The 25,257-nt window shown below is 37.2% G+C and overlaps 1 protein-coding gene and 1 pseudogene across 4 annotated transcripts in view; one reads left to right on the top strand and one right to left on the bottom strand.

Moving 5' to 3' along the window:
- The window catches only part of ANKRD1 (ankyrin repeat domain 1), a 524,644-nt gene that overhangs the window by 367,742 nt on the left and 131,645 nt on the right, over nucleotides 1–25,257 (top strand). The gene's annotated exons all lie outside the window — the stretch shown is intronic.
- On the bottom strand, nucleotides 20,387–20,966 carry LOC112672629 (NADH dehydrogenase [ubiquinone] iron-sulfur protein 8, mitochondrial-like; annotated as a pseudogene).

Raw genomic sequence — 25,257 nt, 5'->3', positions numbered from 1 at the left:
TATCTGGAGAAATGTCTGTTCATGTCTTCTATTTTTTTGTTGGATTGTTTTTTTGGTGTTGTGTAAGTTCTTTATATATTTTGGATACTAACTTTTTTATACTAACCTTTTTTTAAATCTGATAAGCCATTATGAAAATATTTCTCTCTTTCAGTAGGTTGTCTTTTAGTTTTGTTGTTTCCTTTGCTGTGCAAAGCTTCTTATTTTGTTATAGTCCTAATATTTATTATTTATTTTTGCTTTTCTTGCTCTTCCCTGAGTATAACCATCTAGAAAAATATTGTCACAGCTGATATTAAAGAATGTCTGTGCTCTCTTCTAAGATTTTTATGGTTTAAGGGTCTCACATTTAGGTCCTTAATCCATTTTGAGTTTATTTTTGTGTATGGTGTAGGAAAGTGGTTCAGTTTCACTCTTTTGCATGTAGCTGTCCAGTTTTCCCAACACCATTTGTTGAAAACTTTGTCCCATTGAATATTCTTGCCTCCTTTGTCAAAGATTAATTGGCCATATAATTGTGAGATTGTCTCTGTGGTCTCCATTCTGTTGATCTATGTGATTTTGTGTGTGTGTGTGTGCCAATACCATACTGTTTTGATCGCTACAGCTTTGTAGTATATCTTGAGATCTGGCATTTCAGTTTTGTTCTTTTCCAAGATTGCTTTGGCTATTCATGTATTTGATTTTTCTAGTTCCATACAGATTTTAGGATTATTTCTTGAGTTTCTGTGAAAAATGCTGTTGGTGTGTTGATAGGGATTGCATTAAATCTGTATGTGACTTTTAACAGTATTGTTTAAAAGTATGGACATTTTAACAGTATTTGTTCCTCTAATCCATGAACATGGGATACTGTTCCATTTGTGTCAGTTTCTTTCATCAGTGTTTTAGTTTTCAGAGTATAGGTCTTTTAGTTACTTGGTTAAGTTTATTCCTCTGTGTTTTCTTATTTTTGATGTAGTTGTCAATGGAATTGTCTTCTTAATTTCTCTTCTACTTCATTAGTGTAGAAATGCAATGGATTTTGTGATGTTGATTTTGTATCCTGTGACTTTACTGAATGTATTTGTTCTAATAGTTTTTGGTGGAGCTTTTTTTTTTTTTTTTTTAGTATCATGTCATCTACAAAGAATGAAAGTTTTACTTTATCCTCACCAATTTGAATACCTTTTATTTTTGTTGTCTAATTGCTGTGGCTATGATTTCCAGTACTATGTGGAATAAAAGTAGTGAAAGTGAACAGTCTTGTCATGTTCCTGATCTTAGGGGAAAATCTGTTTTTCTCCATTGACAAGGATATTAGCTGTGGGTTTTTCATATATGGCCTTTGGTAGGTCAAGGTATGTTCCCTCAAAACCTGCTTTATTGAGCATTTTTGTTGCGAATGGATGTTGTACTTTGTCAAATGCTTCATCTATTGAGATACTATATGGGTTTTATCCTTTCTCTTGTCAGTATCATGTATCATGTTGATTACTTGCAACTATTGAGCCACCCTGTATCCTGAGAATAAATCCCACTTGATCACAATGAATGATTCTTCTAATGTATTGTTGAATTCAGTTTGTGAATACTTGTAGGATTTTTGCACCTATGTCCACCAGAGAAACTGGCCTATTGTTCTCTTCTTTTGTAGAGTTTTTAACTGGTGTTGGTATCAGGGTAATGCTCGTCTTATAGAAAGAATTTGGAAGCGCTCCTTCCTTTTCTATCTTTTGAAATAGTTTAAGAATAGGTATTCACTCTTCTTTAAGTATTTAGTAGAATTCACCCATGAAGTCTCTGGTTCTAGACTTTTGTTTGTTGGGAGTTTTATGATTATTGATTCCATTTCATTGCTGGTAATGAGTCTGTTCAAATCTATTTATTCTTGATTCAGTTTTGGGAGGTTATTTTTTCTAAGAATTTGTCCATTTTTTCTAGATTGTCCAATTTTTTGCCATATCTTTTTTCAAAATAATTTTTTATAATCCTTTATATTACTGTGGGGTCAGTTATTTCTACTCTCTTATTTCCCCTTTTGTTTAGTGTTTTCCTTTTCCTTTTCTTTTTCTTTCTTTCTCTTTCTTTCTTTTCTTTCTTTCTTTCTTTCTTTCTTTCTTTCTTTCTTTCTTTCTTTCTTCTTTCTCTTTCCTTCCTTCTTTTTTTTAAGTAATTTTTACACTGGGCATGGTGCCTGAATCCATGACCCCAAGATCAAGAGTCACATGCTCTACTGACTGAAGCCAACTAAGTGCCCCTCTTCTTAATTTGTATGTTGAATCTAGCTAAAGGTTTATCAATTTTGTTGATCTTTTCAAAGAACCAGCTCCTGTTTTCATTGATTTGTTCTATTGGGATTTTTTTTCTATTACTTCTGCACTGATGTATTATTTATTTCGACAGGTTTTTTATTTGTTTTGTTCTTTTTCTATCTCCTCTATAAGGTTAGGTTGTTTGAGATTTTTCTTCTTTCTCAAGGAAGCAAGAAACTTTCCTCTTAGAACAGCTTTTACTGCATTTTATTTTATTTTTTTTTAAGATTTTATTTATTTATTCACGATAGTCACACACACACACACAGAGAGGCAGAGACATAGGCAGAGGGAGAAGCAGGCTCCATGCAGGGAGCCTGATGTGGGATTCGATCCCAAGTCTCCAGGATCGCGCCCTGGGCCAAAGGCAGGCGCCAAACCGCTGCGCCACCCAGGGATCCCTTTTACTGCATTTTAAAAAGATTTTAAGCCACTGTGTTTTCATTTATCTCCAAGTATTTTTTAATTTCCTCGTTTCTTGGTTGACCCATTCCTTGTTTAAAATGAATTCATTGTTTAGTAGCATGTGATTTAACCTCCATGTATTTCTGTCCTTTCCAGATTTTTTCTTGTGGTTGATTTCTAGTTTCATAGCCTTGTCCTCAGAAAAGATGTGTAATATGACTTCAGTCATTTTGAATTTGTTGATACTTGTTTTGTAACCTAATATATGCTCTCTTTTGGAAAATATTCCATGTACTCTTGAAAAAAATGTGTATGCCATTCTTTTAGGATGGAATATTCTGAATATATCTGTTAGGTCCATCTCCTCCAGTGTGTCATTCAAAGCCACTGTTTCCTTGTTGATTTTCTGTTTGGATGATCTATCCATTATTGTAAGTGGGATGTTAAAGTCTTCTAGTAGAGAACTTTAAATAAAATACATAAAATTTTAATAAATATATAAATTTATTTGATTTATTTGATTTTAATATATTAAATTATTTTAATGAAATTTTAAATGAAAGCAGCTGTTGTTTAGTTTCTTTATGTTTGTTATTAGCTGCTTTATATATTTGGGTGCTTCTATATTGGATGCAAAAAAGATTTTTAATTCTTATATTTCCTTGGATTATTCCCTGTGTATATAGTGTTCTTTGTCCTTTGTTACAGTCTTTTTCATTTTTTTATTTATTTTTTTTAACTTACAGTCTGTTTTTTAAAGTCTGTTTTGTCCTATAGAAGTATGGTAACCTTGGCTTTATTTTCTCTACCACTTGCATGATAGGCGCTTTTCCATCCCTTTCACTTTCAATCTGCATGTCTTCAGGTCTGAAATGAGTCCCTTGTAGGGAGCATATAGCTGGGCTTTGCTTTTTATAAATCCATTCTGTCCTTGTGTGTCTTTTAATTGGAGCATTTAGTTCATTTACGTTAAAAGTAATTAGTAACAGGTATGTACGACTTATTACCAGCTTGTTACTTGTTTTGTGGTTGCTTTTGTAGTTCTTCCCTGTTCTGTTTTTCCCTTGCTCTCTTCTTTTCTTGTTTGCTGGCTGGCTTTAGTAATCTATTTGGATTCCGTCTCCTTTATTTTTTGCACATCTATTTTAGATTTGTGATTAGTGGTTACCATTAGGCTTGTGTATAACATCTTATGCATATAACATTCTATATTAAGTTAATGATTGCTTACGTATGAGCCTATTCTGTACTTCATGCTACATTTTAGGTATATGGTGTAATACTTTCCAACCTTTTATTTTGTGAATCTTGGACTGATTTTTTATAGATATACCTCATTTTACTGCTTTTCTGCTCCCTACTTTTCTTATTCCTGCTTACAGTCTTTCTTTTCCTTTCAAAGAAACTCCTTTAACATTTCTGTTTGAGTGGTGGTGAATTCCTTTTGTTTGAGAAGCTCTTTATCTCTCCTATTCTGAATGATAGTCTTGGTGGTTAGAGTATTCTTGGCTGCATTTTCCTTCAGCAGTTGAATATATCCTACTATTCTCTTTTGGCCTGCAAAATTTCTGCTGAAAAATCTGCAGATAGCCTTATAAATAAAATGGCCTAAATAAAATTCTGTTTATTACTTCTTTTTGCCTTTTTAATTACTATGTGTCTTAGTGGTGGACCTTATTGGGTTGATTTTTGCTGGCGACTCTCTGTGCCTCCTGGATCTGGATTTCTGTTTCCTTCCCCAGATTTGGGAAGTTTTCAGCTACTGTTTCTTCTAATTTTCTGCCCTCTTTTTTCTCTCTTCTCCTTCTGAAATCCTAAAATGTGAATGTTGTTATGCTTGATGGTGTTGTTCTCTATTTTCATTCATTTTTTTTCTCTGTCTTGTTCAGCTTGATGGCATCCATTACTCTGTCCTCCAGATCACTGATTCATTCTTCTGCTCCCTCTTATGTACTATTTATTCTATCTAGTGTATTTTTAATATATATTTTATTTATTTTGAGAGAGAGCAAGAGAGCAAGAGAGCGAGAGAGCACGAGAGTAGGGAGGGTCAGAGAGAATCTCAAGCAGACTCCACACTGAGTGCAGAGCCAGACGTGGGGTCAGTCTCAGGACCCTGAGATGATGACCTGAGCCAAAATCAAGAGTTAGACATTTAACCAACTGAGCCACCCAGTCGCCCCTCCATCTGGTATATTTTTTTTTAATTTCAATTACTGAGTTCCTTATATCTGATTGGCCATGTTTTGTTTTCTATCCCTTTATTAAGGGTCTTGCTGAGGTCCTCCATTCTTTTCTCAAGTCCAGTGAATATCTTTATCTTCATTACTTTAAATTATCTATCAAGCTTATCTCCATTTTGTTTAGGTTTCTTAACTATGGTTTTGTTCTGTTCTTTCATTTGGTATATATTCCTCTGTTTCCTCATTTCATCTAACTCTGTGTATCTGTTTTATTTTGTGCTCAGAGAGTCAGCTACATCTCCTGCTATTGAAAGTAGCAGTCTTACAAAGAAGAGGTCCTGTAGTGCCCTGCAGGGCAATGTCCCCTGACCACCAGAACTTGGCACTTCAAGAGAGTCTCCCATGTGTGTTGCCTGTGCCCTACAGTTGTGGCAGAGTTGTATTTGCCTTCATTCCAGTCTTCTGTGATGGCTCTTCACCTGTTGTGGGCAGGGCTTGGTCCCAGTGGTATTGGTGGGCCAGTCTGGGGCCAATTTTGTCTTGAGTTGTGCCAGACCAGGCATTTGCCAGAGATGCAGTAGAACTGAACTGCAGGGTGCTTTCACTGTGTTGTACCATAAGAATCTTTCATTGGTGGGTGGTGCCTGCATTCCAACCAGATGTCTCTCACCAGCCCATCAATAGGGCTGCAATAGGACTGGTATGTGTGGTTCTTTTCCCCTCTGCTCAGGGCAGAACTCAGTTTGGAGTGCTGCTAGCCCTTATTGGGGCTGCTTGCCCATTGCCAGGCTTGTGGCACCACTTTGGTGGGCTCTGACCAAGGGCATATTGGAGAGGGCAGGTGTGCAACAATAGAATGTAGGGGTGGGGTGTGAGGTGCCAGCCAGGTCCCACCGGTCTGCTCAGGAGGGGATCTGCAGCCCCCAGGAACTGAGGTATGCTGGGTGGAAGGGAGTGGACCCGTAGAAGCACAAGGGGGTGGGGTGGCAGTGCTAGCAAGTTAGTTGGAGAGTGCTATTACCATGCCGGTTCCCATAGGTGTTCATGCATCCAGGATGGAGGGCACAGGGGAGGGAAATTGTGCCTGCCAGCTCTTTTGTTCTTGGAGAAGTCTCCCAGTGATCCCTGCCTCTGCAGCACATGCTCTGAGACTAATAAATGAATCACACTCCTTTATGCACTAGGTGTTTCTCGAACTGTTGCTTCTGTGCTGTATTTCAGCAGGGACTTTTGTATTGCTCTCTCTTTAAGAGTAGGGACACAGGTCCTCTCACCCTCCAACTCTCCTAGAGCTGCACCTGCTGATTCTTAAAGTTCCAGGTATTAAGCTTTGCTGATTGTAAGAACTTGTGAAATTCAATCACTTTAGTTTTCAAAGCCAGATGTTATGAGGGTTCTTCTTTCCAGTACCTGGGGTTTCTGTTTCTTTCCCCTTTCCATGTCCACAGCCTCCATCCCTCCTTCCCTCCCTCCCTCAGTCCCATGGGTCTGTTTAGATCCCCACCACATCTCTCTCCTTCCTACTCTCTTTGATGCAGCCTCTTCTCTACATTTAGCTGTGGAGAGTCTATTCTGCTAGTCTTCAGGTCATTTGCTGGGTTATTTACACTGATGTGGGTGTTATCTAGTTGTATTCCTGGGGCCAGGTATGCTTAGCTTCCTACTCTGCCATCTTCCCTGGAGGTCACTCAGAGTCTTTGTTAAAATGACTGTGCTAAGTTTCTTATTTATTTATTTATTTATTTATTTATTTATTTATTTTTAAGTTTCTTATTTAATCTTGCCTTCTTGCACCTGGGGGAAGAAAGATGTGTTTGGAATCTTGTTTTCATTCAGTAATTCAGATTAATAAATATTTATACTTTCCAGAAAATAAGACACTAATTTAAATTTTATCATGACAAGGCAGTATATAATTAGATAATATGACAAGGTTGGATACCTTCATTTACCCCACCAGCTCACTCTTCAATACCCTCTACCTTGATTTGTGCTCAGGTAGGGTGACTGTATGACTCCACCAATAGTACTTTGACCTTTGGTTTCTGGTTAGGTTCAGGGAGTAGGGATTATCAGCAGGTGATGGGTGGTATATGAGGATAAGAGTGAGGACAGGGTGTTAATTCTTCTGTCACTGTCTCTCTAATGGGTCCCCAAATCATGGTTGTATCTCTATAACAAAGGTCACAGTCGTTCTCTCTCTCCCCTCCCACCCCCTACCCAAGTTGGAATAATAGCTTCTTCTCCAAACCTTCCAAGTTTCTCACCAACGCTTACCCTGGAACACTACCCCATCTCTCCTGGATTTCCCTTAACCTTGCCCACACCTTTGTACATAGTCTCTTCATTAATATAACCTGCATTATCCCCTTGGTTATGCTATCTTTTTCTTGCCTGGATCCTGAGTAGCATGGCAGTCTATCAGAATTGCAGATTTTTAGAGCTTGAGGGTAATTTTCATGAGACACAGCTACTGTGGAGATTCTTTACAACTGGCATGCCTCTACCAACATTTGTCATGAGATGACAGGTCTTCCAGGTTTTTTCTGAAAACTGGTAAAACTTGCTAGCTAGCACATGAAGAGTTTCTAACTTCATTTGGCTATCACTTGGCAAGTACTTAGCTATAAATACTAATGCCCCTATCAGCACTTGAATCTCACCTTTCATTAGTCAGCTGGAATGTACTCATCCAACTGATCCTTAGGATGCGCTTTTATGAAATTAAAGGGAAAAAAATACTCCTAGACTGGCAGACCTTTGGGAAAAGAAATTTGGCCCCAGAGTTCCATGGATGCTGTCTCAGTCCATTTGAGCTGCTATAACAAAAGACCACAGGCTGGGTGCCATATAAACAACAGAATTTATTCTCATAGTTCTAGAGGCTGGAAGCCTGAGACTAGAGTGCCAGCATGGTTGAGGGAGAGCTCTCAGGCTTCAGACTTCTCCTTATATCCCTATGTGGCAAAGGGGTAGGGATCTCTGAAGCTTCTTTTATAAGGACACTAATCCCCTTTCATAAGGGTTCTACCCTCATCATTTAACACCTCCTAAAGTCCCCATCTACTAATACCATCACCTTTGGGATTAGGAATTTAACATATGAATTTGAGGAAACATAACCATTCAGGCCATAGCAGATGCCCAGTTTAAGAAACACTGGCATAGAGAATAAGCACATGAACTTTGAAACTTGTCAATGATTAAATCTTAACTGTCAGTTTTAACAATGTTAAAATCCAGTGATTTGTTTAATGTTTCTGAATCTGTTTTCTTATCTGTGAAAATGAAATAATATTATCCCCTGCACTTTTTAGTTAACTAAATAAGATTTTACATTAAAAAATCTCAACACAACCTGACGTTTTAAAGCACTTGACAAATCTTTATTAAAAACAAGAATATTTCAATAGTAAGACAGAGTAACTACCCATTTCCTGTCATAAACTGACACCTATCTTCAGTTGCTTCATCAAGAATAAAAGAGCTAAAAAAAAGAAAAAAGAAAAAAAGAAAAAAGAGCTAAAGAAGTGTGGAATGAGGTGATGGCATAGGGTATCAATTTTTTTAAATGGCTCACTTAGAAGGGACACAAGCACACATGAACTACCTATCTAACTTACTCCCATGTTCCAGTAGAAGAAGAAGTTAGTGGTTTATAAAAGAACCAGAAAGTTTAACCATTGAAGAATGGTTAGTGATCAATAATTTTTATAAAACTTGTAGCAGTTCTCCAAATCTCTCCACTAATGTAATAAGAGCCACAATTGAAAGTCTTATCCAATTCAATACATAATGATTTAGCATGAGCTAACACTGTTACTTCTCTTTAAAAATTTTGGGAGTTTCAAAATTGTCACTGACAAAATTACCAAGCAGGAAGTGACTGTTCAATAGGAGCCTCAGTAAATCTTAATAATGCTGTAATTATAGCTTAAAAAATGTCCAAATTACAAACCAAGGTTTACTTTGTTACTAGTAGGTTTATGGATATGCCCATCATTGTCAGGTAAGGACTAGAATTTTCAGTAAGCTTGTTGCTAATGCAGGGAAACTCTTTAAGCATGTTATTGGGTAATGAATTAAGCTGTGGGCTGGGTCATTCTAAGATGGTGTTCTGCACTAACACACATATTTACTTACAGCATTTTATTTCATCCTATTCAGGGGAGCCCCCCTATAGTAGTTTCCTGGGGCTGCCATAATAAAGTACCACAAACTAGGTGGCTTAAAATAATAGAAATGTAATGTCTTAACCTTCTAGAGGCTAGAAGTCCAAATTCAGGTTGACAACGGTGTTGGTTCCTTTTTTGGGTTATGAAGGAGAATCTGGTCTGTGCCTCTCCTAGCATCTGAGGTTTACCACCTCCACTTACTATTCCATCGCTTGTATGCATCAACCTTCATATCACTCCAACCTTCTGCTTTTATGTGGTTTTCTCCCTGTGTGTCTTCACATCATTTTCCTTCTGTGTGTGTCTGTCCCTCTGTCCAAATTTCTTCTTTTTATAAGGACTCCAGTGATTTTGGATTCGGGACTACCCTAATGATCTCATCTTAACTTGATTACCTCTATAAAGACCCTGTTTACAAATAATGTCACATTCTGATTTACAGGGCTTTAGGACTCCAGCATATTTTCTTTTAGGGACACAATTAAATCTGTAATACCCTCAAACACTTTATTGGGAAAGAGGAACAGATTTTGGAGGGTCAGCATATAATTTGCTTTAGACAATTTCCTTGAGACTTGGAAGAAATAGTTATTTAAACCAAGAGCTGAGCTCTAAAGATGGGTATAGGGTAGGGTACTTTTGCCCACATGAAATTGGATTCCTCTCTGGCATTATATGGTCCCATTCATTTGGGGAATATAAATAATAGTGAAAGGGAATAGAAGGGAAGGGAGAAGAAATGGGTAGGAAATATCAGAAAGGGAGATAGAACATGAAGACTCCTAACTCTGGGAATGAACTAGGGGTGGTGGAAGGGGAGGAGGGCTGGGGGAGGGGGTGAATGGGTGACCGGCACTGAGGGGGGCACTTGATGGGATGAGCACTGGGTGTTATTCTATATGTTGGCAAATTGAACACCAATAAAAAATAAATTTATTATAAAAAAAAAAAAAGAATCCCCTCTGGCCTTCAGAGTAGGATACCATGAGAAGAAAGATTCCAGGGAATCCTTCAAAGAGAAGCCTCTCTCAGAATTCTGCTGGTTGTAGACTGTGGACTCTGGCAGCCATCAAGAATACATGCGATGGGCCTCCAGCTACTGGGAGCCTAACTGACCAATGATTAGCTGCTGCTTCTGAGTTCATCATATCTCTTTCTCCTTGTCTTAAGAGTGGTTCCTGGCCCACCACTAATCTAGATAATGGATAATAAAGCAGGCATTTTCCTGGGGGATATAGGCCTCATTTGCTGACTGGATTTTAGCTTGGTTCTCTCCAATGGCCTTACCAGAATTTTCTTAGTTGTATAGAAATCTATGATATGTCCACTCAATTTCCTTTACCCTCTCCTTCAGTTGGGGTCAAACCTGTATTGTGGGCTTGATGCCTCTCACAGTCACTTTGGCTCCTTTCCATGTTCTCTCATAGCCATTTCTGCTAATAAAAATGCTTTCACATTTAATTCTGTCCTGGCACCTGCTTCTAGCAGACCAGGCTTCAGATACCATAATTCCAGAAAGCAGAGATTTTGCATCTTCTGATTATTCCCTTGGGTTAAGGCTTTGTCTTTTTTATTTCTCATCTTTATAGCTAAGTTGAAGCAGATACCGTGTGACGGTTACAGATAATTATTAAATAAAGTAGTGTTGAGCCAAACTCAAAATGCATAGGCATCTTTTCTTGAAGAGCTTTATTCTTATACATAGACTATCATTAGAATGCTTACTTTTAAATTACAAATATATCCAAGTACCATGTATATATCAATACATATATATCATATACATATTTATACATATTGCATATCCTATCTATTACATTGAATTGCTAAACTTTCAGCTGAACTGTTAAACTTTCCCCTCAAATAGTTCTTAAATAAAACTATATAACTGGTATATGATATTTTTCTATACTTCTATAATCACTATCAAAGACAATATAATGCACTTTAAAGAAAATCAGAAGAGTTATAATCTTTGAGTCATCTATTACTAGATGCTGAATTAAAGAACTTGGATAATAATGTAATAAATAGGGATGCCTCGGTGGCTTAGCGGTAAGCATCTGCCTTTGGCTCAGGGCCTAAGTCCCACATCAGGATCCCTGCGAGGAGCCTGCTTCTCCTACTGTCTGTGTCTCTGCCTTTCTCCGTGTGTCTCTCATGAATAAATAAATAAAATAAAATCTTAAAAAAATAATGCAATAAATACTTGAATCAAAATTCATTAAATTACATGAAAATTAATTTAAAAGTGACAATGAAAAACCAACTCTGCACCACTAATAAAAATGAATAAACGATGCAAAACCTTGGTTCTGTTGCATTTTGTGAGGGTGAAAAGGCCTGATCGTATTTTCCAAAATTCAGTTCTTTAATTAATTTACTGTAATGATTTTTTGGAACACTTTTCTGCTTTTTAATTCAATCCAATTAGATTCTGTTTTTAGTGTTTAACAATGATATTGTTCTGAATTTTTTTGCTGTTTGTCGCAGCTGTTACCAGTTTGATCCCATCTGTGTTCTATCTTTCAATGATTAACAATTTGTGTGTTCCTAGTCTCTTATGTTTTATATCATCTATAGTTGTATCCGAATAAATGTGTGTACATATTTACATATATGTATCTTTTCTCTCACATTAGGGGATTTGATTACAAGAGAATATTGGAGCAGGAGCTCTATCCATAATCTTGATATACTCTTGAAAATATTTTCACGTTTGAAACCACTGAGAAATATAGAATATGCTAGCTGGGATCCCTGGGTGGCGCAGCGGTTTGGCGCCTGCCTTTGGCCCAGGGCGCGATCCTGGACACCCGGGATCGAATCCCACATCGGGCTCCCGGTGCATGGAGCCTGCTTCTCCCTCTGCCTGTGTCTCTGCCTCTCTCTCTCTCTCTCTCTCTCTGTGTGTGTGTGACTATCATAAATAAATAAAAAATTAAACATAAATAAATAAAATAGAATATGCTAGCTCTTTAGGTGGCAGTTCAGCAACATTTCTCCCGCCACTCTTCTCTTCCTTGTGTTGCACAGGCTGAAATCCTGGATAATAAATTCCTCAGAATTCCTGATAGCAAGTTACCATGTTACACTGCCACTGGGGTACTTGCAAGAAGAGAGTCTACTGTTGCAGATAGGCACATGCCCTGCAGAGGGTCAGATGGGAGGTTAGAGGAGTGACTTCCTTGTGTGAGCCTGTGAGTCAGCAGTGACAGTTTCCCATGATTCTTACTCTTCCTGAGTTTTTGAGCACAGTAATGACTTCCCTGACACTTGCCTCACTTGTCATCCCAATGCTTTTCTAACTCTCCAATCTCTCTGTATTTGAAATACCGAAAGCTTTCTTGACCAAACTCTGATACATAGAGTTGCAATAACTTGCTCGAAGTACCACACTTAATTAGGATTTGAACCCAGACCTGTCCAACTTTTGATAACATGTACATTGCTGAGTTCTAGATATTTTTTTCCAGACTCTTCTGGGATGCTCTACATCCCTCAATGGTGAATAGTGAGAGTTTTGTGGAAGGATGATATTACCTATTTTTTAAATAATACTTCATATCACTTTGAGCTTTGTTAGGCCCACTTGGAGAAGTCAGGGTAAAAATATAGCTACAAAAAAATGAGAGAGAATTAAAGTTATTCCCTTTGTTATTTTTCATAGCCATGGGCTGAAGAGGGAGGGTGGAGATTAGTAAGAAGGGAAAGTAGGGCAGCCTGGGTAGCTTAGCAGTTTAGCACTGCCTTCAGCCCAGGGCCTGATCCTGGAGACCCAGGATCGAGTCCTACATCAGGCTCCCTGCATGGAGCCTGCTTCTCCTTCTGCCTGTGTCTCTGCCTCTCTCTCTCTGTATCTCATGAAAAAATAAATTAAAAATCTTTTTAAAAAAAGGGAAAATAAATTTATTATGGTTTGAGCTGATAGGACTGATTGATCCAGTTATAGCCTATCATCCCTGTATTTGTATGTATGTGTGGACTTTTTTGAAATACTCCAGTCATTGCCAATATTTCTTATGTAACATTATTCAGTTGGGACTGATTTAGTTTCAAGCTCATTCTTCAGTTTGACTCAGAAAGAATAAATTAAAGATCATGATGTTGTTACTAGTGAAGATTTGTTATTGTCTTATAAATGCTAACAAATTTAGAAACCTACCTATTTGTACATTATATTGACATTTCAGAAGCCATACGTTTTATTTTCCTATAAATAACTAATCTGCAACTGTGTTTTACTTTTCTATTCATCAGTGGGTTTATTTTTATTTTTTGTTTTAATCTTATTTATTAAAATAAATATAATACGTGCAAGTCCCACGTCCATTTGCCTGCATAGAGCCTGCTTCTCCCTCTGCCTGTGTCTCTGCCTCTCCCTGTGTGTCTCTCATGAATAAATAAAATCTTAAAAAAAAACAGTGAATTTCATTGTAAAATAGATACCTAAGGTATTGCTTTGAAAATTCATGACTGAGCAAAATATGAAGTATAAAGGAAGAAATCTAGAGAAGTACTTGTGTTGCTATGGGGACAGGATTTTTTAGATGACCTTAAAAAGTGCATCAATTTGCTTGGATGTTTCTTTTGTGTGGTTTCACTCTTTTTTTTTTTTTTTTCACTCTTCATTTATAAATGTTATATGTTTGATGCCCCCTCCCAAAAAAACTCAAAAATATTGAAAATGATTATTCTAGTATTTTCATGATGGCTCACGTAACAAATCACATAGGTGATTTGATATACCCAAAATAATACAACCAATATACATTTTTGTGCGAGTGCTTTTAAAAAAAATTTTTCAAATAGTTCAAACAATGTGCAGACTTCAATTTCCTGTAGTAATGGGCCAACTTTTCAGCCTTGTTCCCTCCTGTTCACTGCCATATACTTGTATCAATGACATCTTAAGGAAGAATGGCTGGAAAATATTTTTTGGGACTCTAATTAAAATTATCAAAAAGTTGATGAAGTAACAAAAAATTACCTGGATAAAATGGAAGGAGCAGTGAACACCCAGAGAGGTAAACTGACCCAAACCTGCTCTTGCTTAGAGGGATTTTTTTCAATTTGGATTTTGATGTAGACAGTATCAAAGGATAAAGTGAACAGAAATCAAATTCCAGGACACAGATACAGAGTCTAATAGAAGACTCTATTAACATTAAACTGGTTGTAGTCAGCTATGTACACAGAATAAAAATGACCTGAACATAAGACTAGCTTCCACCCAACTCCAAGTCCTAAGGCTTGTTTTTTTTTTAATAATAAATTTATTTTTTATTGGTGTTCAATTTGTCAACATACAGAATAACACCCAGTGCTCATCCCATTACGTGCCCTCCTCAGTGCCCATTACCCATTCACCCCCACGCCCCCTCCTCCCCTTCCACCACCCCTAGTTCATTTCCCAGAGTTAGGAGTCTTTATGTTCTGTCTCCCTTTCTGATATTTCCTACCCATTTCTTCTCCCTTCTCTTCTATTCCCTTTCACTATTATTTATATTCCCCACATGAATGAGACCATATAATGTTTGTCCTTCTCCGATTGACTTATTTCACTCAGCATAATACCCTCCAGTTCCATCCACGTTGAAGCAAATGGTGGGTATTTGTCATTTCTATTGGCTGAGTAATATTCCATTGTATACATAAACCACATCTTCTTTATCCATTTACCCCAAAGATGCAGGTGCAATGAAACGCCGGGACACCTGCACCCCGATGTTTATAGCAGCAATGTCCACAATAGCCTAAGGCTTGTTTTGTAATTCAGCAGAGCAGGAGGGAATATTCCTGAAAACTTGTGGCCATGAATGTGCTCTTGCATATATTTTCTGGCCAGATACACATTGCCTGATTATTTCAGAAATCCTCAAGTTGCACATTAAGTTTACTGTGGTCATAGAATGATAAATCTTTCTAGATGCAGGCACAACTGCAAACCTTCTCCGGAGTAATGTACCATCATTCTAGACTTCAAATTTTGGTTGTAACTATTTTTTCAAAACATTAAGCGATACTAGTCAAAGATAACGAAGCATAGAAGAAAATAAAGTACCACGAGTGACCACCAGCAGAAATGACAAAAAATATACAGATCTGCAAATACTCCAAAAGTAGTACACATTACAAAACACTTATGTCTCTATGCCTACATAAATAAAAAGAAGACTTGAAAATACCAATAGCCAAAAAGAAACAATAAAACATGACCCAACTGATTTCAAAACTAACAAATTCTTTTTTTTTTTTTTAATTTTTATTTATTTATGATAGTGACAGAGAGAGAGAGAGAGAGAGAGAGAGAGAGAGGCAGAGACACAGGCAGAAGGAGAAGCAGGCTCCATGCACCGGGAGCCCAACGTGGGATTCGATCCCGGGTCTCCAGGATCGCGCCCTGGGCCAAAGGCAGGCGCCAAACCGCTGCGCCACCCAGGGATCCCAAAACCAACAAATTCTATAAATTAAAATAATATTAATCAAAATGAAATGTTTGTAAATTAGACAAAATCTAGGAAAGAATTAGTAAACTGGAAGATAGAGGAGAAATTACTGGAATTGCAACATGTAGGCACAAAAAAGTGGGAGAATATTGAAAAGAAGAGGCATGGAAGACAGAACTGGAAGTGCTAACATTTATTTGGAGTTCTAAGAGGTGGTAAGAGGATAAGGCATTAGAATTGTATTTTTGCCTACAAATTTACAGTATATTCACAATTTACAATTTTTCTGCCATTGTGAAGAGACGTGAACTATGTAATCTGTGTATATGTTTTGAGAACATTGTAATATGATTTTTAAAAAAGATTTTATTTATTTATTCATGAGAGACTGAGAGAGAGAGAGAGAGAGAGAGAGAGAGAGAGAGAGAGAGAGAGAGGCAGAGACACAGGCAGAAGGAGAAGCAGGATCCATGCAGGGAGCCTGACGTGGGACTCGATCCTAGGTCTCCAGGATCAGGCCCTGGACTGAAGGCGGCACTAAACTGCTGAGCCACCACGCTGCCCTGTAATATGATTTTTTAAAATTGACTTATTTTAGAGCTGGCAAGGGGCAGAGGGAGAGGGAGAAAGAGAATCTCAAGCAGGTTCCCCACTGAGTGCAGAGCCTGACCTGGGGCCCTCCGGCCTTTATCTCACAACCCTGGGATCATGACCTGAGCCAAAATCAAGAGTTGGACATTTAACTGAGTCACTGAGGCTCCCCTGTAATATGATTTCTTCTTTAACATTTATGGTACAACACATCACTACTATACTACAATATTACACATTTAAACAAACTATTTTTAAAAATTGGGGGATCCCTGGGAGGCTCAGCGGTTTGGCGCCTGCCTTTAGCCCAGGGTGTGATCCTGGAGTCTTGGGATCAAGTCCCACATTGGGCTCCCTGCAGGGAGCCTGCTTCTCCCTCTGCCTGTGTCTCTGCCTCTTTCTGTGTGTGTCTCTCATTAATAAATAAGTAAAATCTTTTTAAAAAATTGGTTATATGAACGCATATTTAACAAATTGTTAATACAGAATTTAATGTTTAACACTTAAATTATAATTACTGTCTCACTAAAATCCACAAACTCAAAAGAACCACTAGAACTATTTTGTTTGATGCTTTTTCTGAATTACAACATTCTTCTATTAAAAAAGAGAAAATTTCTTGAATACACAAGTGGCCTCTCCAGTTTACTGATCACTGAATTTAACAAGTATCAAATTTTTTCCTGCTTTATAAAAGCAAATTTTCTTAAAAAACAAACAAACAAACAAACAAAAAAAACTAAAGTTACTTAGTTGGCTCTGAGGATCTAGGAAAACTAAACCATTGTCTTTGCTTTCAAAAAGGACTGGAAAAGTCATGTACAATTAGGAAACAAGAGGTACAGTGGAATTTCATAAATAGCTAGTGTGTAAAAATGAGGATTCATGAGAAATATCTGGTACACAGAAGGTCTGGAATATGTCAACATCTATAATGATAAAGGCCATGGATTTCTGGTCACAGATGTAGAAGGCACTGAGATGTCATTCAGTTCAATCTTAGAAGACAATGGTCTTCAAAATGCTTAAAATATTATAATTCACACTTTAAAAAAAAAAAAGAAAAAGGAAAACTTTCCTGGGATGAGTAATAACAGTGTGACAAAATACCTCTATCCCATGTCCTCCTCAACCTCTTTATTTTCTGTAATCCTTCGTTTTTTTCTGCTATTTTAAAAACCTTTTTATAACTTACAATAAATTTAATAGGTTAAAACATATAGTTGGTGAATTTTGAGACCTGTGCACACCCATACAGCTGTTGTTACAATCAAGGTGTCAGACCTGATGTCACCTCCATAGATCCCTCACACACCTTTGTAGTTCGTTCTTTCACCGTCTCCATCCCCAGGCAATCACTAATCTGATTTTTGTTACTATTGATTAGTTTTCTAGAACTTTATAAAAATGGAATCATACAGTATTTACTTTTCTTTATCTGGCTTATTCTTCATAATGTTTTTGAGATTTATTCATGTTGTTACGTGTATAAGTAGTTCATTCTCTCTGAGTAATATTCCACTGTATGGGTTTGCCACTATTTATTCACCTATTGAAGGACATTTGGATCTTTTTTTTTTTTTTTTTTTTTTTGGCTATTACAAAACTGCTCTGAATATTCACACAAGTTAATATGGACATATGCTTTCATTTATTTTGGGTACATACCAAGGAGAGAAATGCCTGGTATCTTATGATAGGTTTATGTTTAATTTAAAAGAAACTGCAAAGCTGTTTTTCAAAGTGATTATAACACTTTACATTCATTTCAGCTGTGTTTGATAGTTCTGGTTGCTCTGTATACTCACTACTGCTTTATATGGTTACACTTTTTTTTTTTTTTGCAATTTGATGCGTGGGTATTTGTATCTTTCATTTTAATTTTAATTTTCATAATGACTAATGATAATCTTGTTATATGCATATTGACCATTCATACATCTTCATTGGTGAGATGTCTGCTCAAGTTGTTTACCCATTTTTCAATTGTAGTTTTTTCTTATGTAATTTTAAGAGTTCTTCATATACATGGTACAGATATTTTTCTAGTAATGGAACACAAAATATTGTGAATACTTTCAAAGGAAATTTTCAAGAAGATAATTGCCTGGAAGCTACCAAGACACACTAATCTACAAATTTAAGACAGGTGTATAATAGAAAAAATAAATAGAAATCCATGCTCAGTAGCTGAGTTTCATTTTAATGACACAGCAGAACAACAGAGAAAAAAAGGCATCTTAAAATTATCCAGAGAACAAAGACAGTTGACTCAAAAGAATAGCAGCAGTTTCTTAACAGTAATAAGTAGAAAACAGGACCAGGTGACTGACAATTTTGCATAATTGCCACTTTATATTTGTCTTTCATTCCCTCTTGCATCTCAGATCTTCCATCTGGGGATCATTTTCCTTCTATTTGACAGGAATAAATGATGGATTCTTTTTTTTTTTTTTTAATGACGGATTCTTTTAATGAAGGGGTAACCACTTTTTTTGCTTACCTGAAAGTATATTTTGTTGTCAATCTTGAAATATGTCTTTCTGGGTTTGGCATGCTAGACTATCAAAATATTTCCATTGAGCCAATTTTAGATACTGTTGGGTTGTCTTCTGACTTCTGCTGTTGCTGTTGAGGGGTTATATCACAGACTATTGCCTCTTTGAAAGTAACCTTTTATCTCTGGCTTTTTAACATTCTAGGTTTGTTATAAGGATTCTGCAGTTTTACCGTAATGCGAATTTCTTTTAATCTATCTTGCCCTGCATTTTTCTCAGGCTTCCTGAGTCTGTAGTTTGGATCATTCATTAGTTTGGGAGAATTCTCAATAGTTCTTCTTCTTCTTCTTCTTTTTTTTTTTTTTCCAAATATTGCTTATGACCAATTTATTCTTACTTTCTGGAACTCTGATTAAATATTTATTAGACCTCCGCCTCATTCAGTTTTCTATGTCTATTCAACTTGCTTTTTTTTTTCTTAAAGATTTTATTTGAGAGTGAAAGGGAGAGCAAGTGATGGAGCATTAGCAGGAGTTGGGGAGGGCAGAGGCAGAGGGAGAGGGAGAAGCTGACTCCTTGCTGAATAGGGACCCTGATTTGTGGCTCAATCCTAGGACCTTGGGATTATGACCTGAATAGGGACCCTGATTTGTGGCTCAATCCTAGGACCTTGGGATTATGACCTGAGTTGAAGGCAGCAGTTTAACCGACTGAGCCACTCAGGTGCCCCATTGTGCTTTTATATATTTTTCAATTTTGTGAACCTCCAAACTTCATTCATTTTAATTCATTTTCATCTGTTTTCCTGTTTAGTGATTCTTTAATTTTAATTCTAGCCTACTTAACATATAGTGTTATATTAGTTTCGGGAGTACAATAGTGATTCAACAATTCTATACATTACTCAGTTTTCATCATGATAAGCGTTTTCTTAATCCCCTTCACCCACTTCACCCCCTCCACCTCCCTTCTGGTAACCCTCAGTTTTAAAAACTTAAGCATCTGTTTTTTGGTTTGTCTTTTTTCTTCATTTGTTTCTTAAATTCCATAAATGAGTGAGTTAGTATGGTTTTTGTCTTTCTCTGATTGACTTCACTTAGCATTATCCTCTCTATCTAGATCTATGTTGTTGCAAATGGTAAGATTTCATTCTTTTTATGGCTAAATATTCCAATATATATATGTGTGTGTGTATATATATATGTGTGTGTACATGTACATACCACTTCTTTATTCATCTATTGATGAACATTTGGTTTGCTTCCATAGTTTGACTACTGTAAATAATGCTTCAATAAACATAAGGGTGCGTATATCTTTTTGAATTAATGTTTTTGTATTTTGGGGGTAAATACCGAGTAGTGGAATATGAGATCATAGGGTAATTCTATTTTAACTTTTTGAGAAACCTCCATACTGTTTTCCAGAGTAGCTGCGCCAGTTTGCATTCCCACCAATAGTGTGAGCAAGATCCTTTTTCTCTACCTCCTTGCCAACACTTGATATTTCTGGTGTTTTATGATTTTAGCCATTCTGACAGATATGAGGTGATAGCTCATTGTGGCTTTATTTGCATTTCCTTGATGATGAGTGATGTTGAGCATCTTTTTTAGTGTCTCTTGGACACTCTGGATGTTGGAGAGAGGTCTGTTCATGTCTTCTTCCCATTTTTTTGGAGGGCAAAGATTTTTTTATTGGGCCACAGGCGATGCAGGCCAGCAGCGCAGAGGGCATCAGCAGTAGAGGTTGTCAGCATGGATTTTGGCTGGAGATCTTAGCCTTCCACTTGTCTCATTGCTGAGCAACTCCTGTTGTACAGTAGCTCCTGTGTGTCTCCATGGAGAACTAAAAGTTGGGGCCCTTGGTGATGGTGTCCATGGGGCAGGCCACCTGGTAGAAGCTACAGTAGGTGTACTTGGTCATGTTGATGTCATAGTGGGTGGTCTGGCAGCTGCCATTGGCAGTAGGTTTAGCCTTAGTGGTGATGGCCTGGATGGTGCAGACAACCTTACAAAGCTTACAGGCAACTCAGCATTCCTCTCCAGATGGATAGTGGTGCCGTGCATGCTCCCCTTCACCCAAAGTATGAGCTCAGTGGGCCCTTCCTGAATAGGTAGTCAATGGTGACAGGCTCCTGGAACAGGTAGCTCAGGGTTATGTCCAGGCTTCAGATGAGCTCAGACCACAGCAGGGTCTGAGTGCCCAGTGGTCACTGACTTCATGACCATGAGGGGTTCCACATGTTCAAGAATTTGTAGGTCATTGCTACTGTGATACTGTGGAGGCTCTGGCCAGTGGGGATACCCTGCAAGTGCAGCCTGGGCCAATGCTGCAAGTGCAGCCTGGGCCAATGTGTAGTCAGGCAGCACATCTTGAAGCATTGTTGCCCTTTCCTGTGCCCAGTGGTCTGTCCCTCTTCTGCCAATTTTTTAATTGGATTATTTGGTTTTTGTTTGTTGTATAAGTTCTTTATATATTTTGCATACTGACCCTTTATTGGATATCTCATTTGCAAATATCTTCTCTCGTTCCACAGGTTGTCTTGCGGTTTTGTTGATTGTTTCCTGCACAGAAACTTTATATTTTGTTGTTGTCCTAATAGTTTATTTTTTCCTTTGTTTGCCTTGCTTGAGGAGACTCTAGAAAAGTGTTGTTATAGCCAATGTCTGACAGATCACTGCCTATGCTCCCTTCTTGGATTTCTATGGCTTCAGATCTCACATTCAGTTCTTAATCCATTTTGAGGTTATTTTTGTGTATGGTGAGAGAGAGTAGTCCAGTTTCATTCTTTTGCATATTGCTCTCCAGTTTTCCCACCACCATTTGTCGAAAAGACTTTGTCCCATTGCATATTCTTGCTTCTTTTGTCAAAGATTAATGAGTATATAATCATTTTTTTTCTGGGCTCTTTATTCTGTTGCATTGATCTATGTTTCTATTTTTAGGTCAGTACCATTCCATTTTGATTACTGTAGCTTTGTGTAGTATAGCGTGAAATCTAGGATTGTGACACTTTCAGTTTGTTCTTTTTCAAATTGTTTTGGCTGTGCAGGGTTTTTTGTTTCATACAAATTTCAGGATTGTTCTATCTCTGTGAAAAGCTGATGGTATTTTGATAGGTTTTGTATTAAATCTGTAGATTGCTTTGGGTAGTATAGATGTTATAATATTTGTTCTTCCAGTCCATGAACATAGACTATCTTTCCGTTTCTTTTTAAGTCATCATCAATTCCTTTTATGAACATTTTTTGAGGGCAGCCTGGGTGGCTCAGCGGTTTAGCACTGCCTTCAGCCCAAGGCATGATCCTGGAGACCTGGGATCAAATCTCACATCAGGTTCCCTGCATGGAGCCTGCTTCTCCCTCTGAGTGTCTCTGCCTCTCTCTCTCTCTCTCTCATTCTGTCTTTCGTGAATAAATAAATAAATAAAATCTTTTAAAAAATTGTTTTTAGTTTTCAGAGTACAGGTCTTAGGTTTAATTTTAGGTATCATATTTTTGGTGTAATTATAAATGGGATTGATTCCTTAATTTCCCCTTCCACTGCTTCATCATTGGTGTATGATAATGCAACAAATTTCTATATATTGATTTTGTATCTTGTGACTTACTTGAATTCTTTTATCAGTTCTAGCAGTTTATTGGAAGAGTCCTTAGGGTTTTCTGTATATAATATCATGTCATCTGCAAATAGTGAAAGTTTTACTACTTCATTGCTGATTTGGATGCCTCTTATTTCTTTTTTGTTGTCTGATTGCTATAGCTAGGACTTCAGTATTTTGCTGAGTAAAAGTGGTGAGAGTGGACTGTTTTGTTCCTGATTGAAGGGGCACAGGTCTCTATTTTCTTCCCATTGAGGATGCTATTAGCTGTTTGTTTTGCATATATGGCCTTTATTATATTAAGGTATGTTCCCTCTACACCTTCTTTATTGAGGGTTTTTTTTTTTTAATTTTTTTTTTTTTTTTTTTTTTTTATGATAGTCACAGAGAGAGAGAGAGAGAGAGAGGCAGAGACACAGGCAGAGGGAGAAGCAGGCTCCATGCACCGGGAGCCCGATGTGGGATTCGATCCCGCGTCTCCAGGATCGCGCCCTGGGCCAAAGGCAGGCGCCAAACCGCTGCGCCACCCAGGGATCCCTATTGAGGGTTTTTATTACATATGGGTATTGTACTTTGTCAAATGCTTTCTCTTAATCTATTGAAAGGATCATATGGTTCTTATCCTTTCTTTTATTAATGTGATGTTTCATGTTGATAGATTTGCAAATATTGAGTCACCCTTGGAACCCAGGAATAAATCCCATTTAATTGTGGTGAATGACGTTTTTACTGTATTGTTGAATTTAATTTGCTGGTATTTTGTAGAGGATTTTGCATCTATGTTCATCAGAGATACTGGTCTCTAGTTCTCTCTTTTTTTTCATGTGGCATCTTTATCCGGTTTCAGTATCAGGGTAATGCTAACCTCATTAAATGAATTTGGAAGTTTTCCTTCCTTTTCTATTGTTTAGAATAGTTTGAGAAGAATAGGTACTAACTCTTCTTAACAATGTTTGGTAGAATTTGCCTGTGAAGCTATCTGGTCCAGGACGTTTATTTGTGGGAAATGTTTGATTACTGGTTCAGTTTCTTTGATGGTTATCAGTCTATTCAAGTTTTCTAAATCTTCCTATTTCAGTTTTGGTAATTTACATGCAATTTGTTGACATGCAGTTTTTCATAATATTCTCTTATTGTTTGTATTTCTCTGGTGGTGGTGGTGATTACTCCTCATTTGTGATTTTATTTATTTGGATCCTTCCTCTTTTTGATAAGTTTGGCTAGAGGTTTATCAATGTTATTATTAAAAAAAAAAAAACAACAGCTCCTGGTTTCATTGATCTGTTATATTGGTTGTTTAGTTTTTATATCCTTTATTTCTGCTCTAATTTTTATTATGTCCTTCCTTCTACTCCTTTTAGGCTTTGTTCTTTTTCTAGCCCCTTTTGGTATAAGGTTAGGTTGCTTGAGATTTTTCTTCTTTTTTTTTTTTTTTTTTTTTTTGAGATTTTTCTTCTTGCAGTAGGCATGTATTGCTGTATACTTCTCTCTTATTAGTGTTTGTGCTGCATTCCAGAAGTTGTAGATCATTGTGTTTTCATTTTTAATTGCTTCCACCTGTTTCTAAAATGTCGTCTTTAATTTTCTGATTGACCCATTATTGTTTAGTAGGATGCTGTTTAACCTCCACATATTGGTGATATTTCCAGATTTTTCTTGTTGTTAACTTCTAGTTTCATAGCATTGTAGTCAGAAAAAGTGCATGGTTTGACATCAGTCTTGTATCTGTTGAGGCCTGTTTTGTGGCCTGATATGTGATTCTCTTCTGGAGAGTGTTCCATGTGCATTTAAAAAGACTGTCTATTCTGTTGTTATAGGGTGGGGTGTTCTGAATATATCTGTTTAGTCCATCTGGTCCAGTGTGCGATTCAAAGCCATTGTTTCCTTGTTGATTTTCTGTTGAGATGATCCGTACAATGATGTAAGTGGTGTATTAAAGTCCACGACAATTACTGTACTATTATTAATTAGCTCCTTTTTGTATGTATAAAACATACATACATGTTTGCATGCTCCCAAGTTGGGTTCATAAATATTTACAATTTTTATATCTTCTTGTTGCACTGTCCCCTTTATTATTATATAGTGTCCTTCTTTTATTATTATACAGTGTTACAGTCTTTGTTTTATTTTTTATTATTATTATTTTTTAATGGTGGAATTGGTTCAGTCTTTATTCATAGAGAATCTTGTTTGCTGACATCAGGAACTATACAATAATGAATAGTCTTTTTTTAATAATAAATTTATTTTTTATTGGTGTTCAATTTGTCAACATACAGAATAACAACCAGTGCTCATCCCGTCAAGTGCCCCCCTCAGTGCCCGCCACCCAGTCACCCCCACCCCCTGCCCTCCTCCCCTTTCACCACCCCTAGTTCATTTCCCAGAGTTAGGAGTCTTCCATGTTCTGTCTCCCTTTCTGATATTTCCTACCCATTTCTTCTCCCTTCCCCTCTATTCCCTTTCACTATTATTTATATCCCCCAAATGAATGAGACCATATAATATTTGTCCTTCTCTGATTGACTTACTTCACTCAGCATAATACCCTTCAGTTCCATCCACGTCGAAGCAATGTCAGTGTTACCCAGGGCAATTTACACGTTTAATGCAATCCCTATCAAAATACCATGGACTTTCTTCAGAGAGTTAGAACAAATTATTTTAAGATTTGTGTGGAATCAGAAAAGACCCCGAATAGCCAGGGAATTTTAAAAAAGAAAACCATAGCTGGGGGCATCACAATGCCAGATTTCAGGTTGTACTGCAAAGCTGTGATCATCAAGACAGTGTGGTACTGGCACAAAAACAGACACATAGATCAATGGAACAGAATAGAGAATCCAGAAGTGGACCCTCAACTTTATGGTCAACTAATATTCGATAAAGGAGGAAAGACTATCCACTGGAAGAAAGACAGTCTCTTCAATAAATGGTGCTGGGAAAATTGGACATCCACATGCAGAAGAATGAAACTAGACCACTCTCTTTCACCATACACAAAGATAAACTCAAAATGGATGAAAGATCTAAATGTGAGACAAGATTCCATCAAACT

This window comes from Canis lupus, chromosome 28 (genome assembly GCF_003254725.2).
Source record: "Canis lupus dingo isolate Sandy chromosome 28, ASM325472v2, whole genome shotgun sequence".
NCBI classification, from domain to species: domain Eukaryota; kingdom Metazoa; phylum Chordata; class Mammalia; order Carnivora; family Canidae; genus Canis; species Canis lupus.
The sequence above is the reverse complement of the archived record's forward strand: the minus strand, read 5'-3'. Positions and strand labels throughout refer to the sequence as shown.